The following is a 4,019-nucleotide window of genomic DNA, read 5'->3' on the forward strand; positions in this document are numbered from 1 at the left end:
AGGGTCTTAGAGGATCCTCATGCTATTTACTATAGGCTAGCCACTGTGCTATGCATTTTAATGGCATTATCTCCATATGCTAAAACTATGAGGTCACCCAGGCGCACAGGGATTAAAGCACTAAGTCCAGAATCACACTGCTAGAATATGGAATGACTCAAGGGTCCTGGTTTTTCCACTGTCACCCAGCGGCTAACACACGCCTGCCTAGCTGCCTAAGAACCAAGCACACTCGGGGTAATCTAAGATCATCCCCTTCAAATACACGTTTTGTTTGCACAGCCAAGTACAGCCAAGAGCAGATTTTCACATTGACCTAGAGCCTCCCTTTCCTTCACCGTAGAGAACCAATAGGAGCTACTTCTTCCAAAGTACCTCTGCCTTTCCTTTCCCATACTTGGATGAGTTCCTGATGTATGGTTGAATGTATGGATGAATGGTTCCTGATGTAAGAAAGGCCTTTAAGGTGCTTGTAATAGAGTTGAGGAAGACAGTACGTACGCGTGCATAAGTTAAAGCAGTAAAGAGATAGTAACTTGCTAAACGGTAAATATCAGCAAAGGATACCGTTCAGTGGAGGCCACCAGCTTCCACTACACACATATGACCCAGAAAAACCAGCCCAGTCATAGTAGCTCTGAGGCAATGACGCTCCTTACATCCCCCCGCCCATCCCTAAAGCTGAGCTAGAGGGATTGGAAGCTAAGATTTGGTTTTGCGCCCCCCTCTATCGGTTCACACGAAGAAGCACCTTCCCACCACTGAGGTTTGGGGAAATCAGGTGCATAGAAAGAATGAGCTATGTTTGACTTCAAGACAGCTCTGGAGATCATCCCACTCAGTTCTTCTACTCGGACAGGTTCATGAGGTTGCCCCCAAAATCCCCACTTGCTGATGTTCATGTCTTGTGCGACCCCCTTCCCTTCAGTGTGGGTGGGACCTATGTCCTCCTTCTACCTAACATATTGCAGTAAAGGGGATGGTGTATGTGTAGTTATGTGTCCATGGTTATGTGCTTACACCACACAAGATTGTAGTATAATCCAGTTAGGGGAACCCCTACACAGCCAGGGTCCGTGGGCAGTATTCTTGGAGCTTAGGGAGCCCGCAGTTGAAACTAACAAGAAACCGAAATCCTCAGTCCTACTTAGGGCTGCAAGGAAATGAATTCTACCAACAACCTGAGTGAGCTTGCACACGGATCTTTCCCCAGGTAGACCTCAGATGAGACAGCAACTCTAAATGACACCATGAACATAGCCCTAGGACACTTCCAGCAGAAAACCCAACTAAGCCGCTCCCGAGCTCCTGACCCATAGGAACTGTGAGATGGGAAATCTGTAATGTTTTAAGATGCTATTTGTGGGCCACCTGGGTGGCTCAGTCAATTAAGTGTCTGCCTTCAGCTCAGGTCGTGATCCCAGGGTCCTGGGATCAAGCTCACATCAGGCTCTCTGCTCAGCAGGGAGCCTGCTTCTCCCACTCCCTCTGTCCCTCTGCCTGCTGCTCACTCTCTTGCTCTGTCTCTCTCAAATAAATAAACACAATCTAAAAAAAAAAAAAAAAAAAGATGCTATTTGTGGTAACATGTTACACAGCAATAGCTAACAGATACAACCACTACTACACAGTGAAGTCACCACTACTACTAACCCACTTATTCTCCTCTCTTCTTCCTGTTTGTCTTATTATTGTTCATTGGTTTTACAGACATTCATAGAAGCAAAGAGCACAGGGACGCCATAACCTGAAAGGTTTTCATAGGAGAAGGACCCTCCGTTCATTTTAAAGCAGGAATCAACTTACCTGTTCGGCTTTCAACTTCTTTTCCTCAGCAGCCCCCTGATTTCCTCTTAAGGAATGAGTAAGTGGAGCCCATTGGCTGTACCTGGGGGCCCCTCCCATATCTAGCAGGAGTGGGCGTGTCACCCAGCCTCAGCCAACCCCCCTGGGATTTGATGTTCCATTTCACCCTAGCGGGGACCTCTCTCCTCATGCCTTTCCAACTGCAAGACTGTATTCCTGGGGCTTCTGTGTCCCAGCTTCTGGAAAGGCCATGGCACCTGCTCCTGTTCCAGCCTGATTTTTAGCCATCCACTGATTCTGCAGGCCTTTGGTGTCCTTCCAATAAGTTTCCTTGGCTTAAAGTTGCCAAGCATTTCCACGCCTGGTAGCTAAAGGGCTCTTACCAAATCACAAAGGGAACCCCAGAGCAGAGCCAAGGCCTCCCAATTCTCAGAGCAGGCAGCTCCCTGTTCTCTGGGCCTGGCCGAATCCGGCTGAGTAGTGAATAGGTAAGGTGCTTTTCTTACCAGCAAGGCAAGCAACTCACGTGTTCAAGTGAAAGCAAAGTACCACTTAAAATACCTGAAAGAGAACTAGTTGAAAGAAGAGATGCAAGGAACCCAGGAAACTGATAGAATTTGATACAAAAAAAAAATTCTGTTAAACTTGGCTTTGAAACAACTTCCTTCAGCCCAGTCCTTTTCAGGCGATTAGTGTTCCTGCGGATAAAGGATAAAGAGATTTTCAGAACTTAAGCAGATAAGCTGTCTGAGCAATCCTATTAATTATATCGAGGAGTGTGGGTGGACTGCAGATTCCCTACAGTGTGTATCATCGACTGGTAGTTTTCAAATCTTGTGGGCCTAAAATAAGAGATAAATTGGAAGGAAAAGGGTCATCATTTTAGGTTAAAAAAAAAAAACTATCCACTTTTTTAAAAAGATTTTATTTATTTACTTGACAGAGCGAGAACACAAGCAGGGGGAGTGGCTCCCCCTGAGCAGGGAGTCAGACATGGGGCTCTGATCCCAGGGTCTTGGAAACATGACCTGAGTCAAAGACAGCCGCTTTAAAACTGAGCCACCCAGGTGCCCCCAAAAAACTATCCATTTTTAAATAAACCTTTAAATAAGTGATTTTACATCTAAATGGCCTATGAGTACATTCAGGTCAATTATTTGCTCAAACAGATCAGTAACTAAGTGAAGACCTGTCAAAACAGCCAACAATTTGTAGGAAAATAAAGGTAGGGAGAATGTTATCAGTGTCCTCTGACAGTCAAGCAATTAACTGCATTTTTGAAAGGCTACAGGAGAATCTTCCATATTCCATGAGTTAGGCTCAAAGTCTGATTTGCCCTGTATAAACCGAATTCTATTTAAAAAGTATTTTTCCCAGTTTTTTATCATTCACCTACCACTGTTACGCAAAACAGTGCCTATTATCCTACTTTGGATAAGAAAAGATCCTCTGTGTGTGAATCTACTAGAAGTTTATCCTGAATGAAAACTTCTAGTTACTGTGAACTGAAATCTTTCTAAAATGATAACATCGCCCCCTAGATTCCTAAATAGAGGACTTGTAAATCAAATTATTCTTCATGTTTCAGAAACTCTTGAGCACTATTTTGTTAAATTCAAAGTCAACCTGGGGCGCTTGGGTGACTCAGTGGGTTAAGGTTAAGCCTCTGCCTTCAGCTCAGGTCATGATCTCAAGGTCCTGGGGTCCTGGGATGGAGCCCCTAGTGGGGCTCTCTGCTCAGCAGGGACCCTGCTTCCCCCTCTCTCTCTTCCTGCCTCTCTGCCTACTTGTGATCTCTGTCTGTCAAATAAATAAATAAAATCTTTTTTAAAAAATTTTAAAAATTCAAAGTCAACCAACAATATAGACCAGCTATGATACAATAATACCCTTGGGGCTATTTGACATGTAGGTCTATATGCTCCTAAAATAAATGGCTCCAGAGTATTATGCCTTTCAAGCTCTATTTTTATGGTTCTCTCTCTCCGAATTGGATATCAGCTTTCATTTGCCTCTTCCCTCTACCCTCAGGATAAATCTCTTTTCTAACCCAAAGAAAACCGGAGGATTCCAGAGGAACTGAAGTCACCACAATTGCTTTTATAAACCATTCCAAGTTGATGGATTTCTAACTACTTAAGGAAAGCTCTTCCTTTCTCCTGGGGGGGAAGGCCATGAGCTTCATCTTGGGTGTCCCCCTTGCTAATCCATTG

This window comes from Mustela putorius, unplaced genomic scaffold, assembly GCF_011764305.1.
Source record: "Mustela putorius furo isolate JIRA1106 unplaced genomic scaffold, ASM1176430v1.1 tig00003859_pilon_pilon_pilon, whole genome shotgun sequence".
Classification (NCBI taxonomy): Eukaryota; Metazoa; Chordata; class Mammalia; order Carnivora; family Mustelidae; genus Mustela; species Mustela putorius.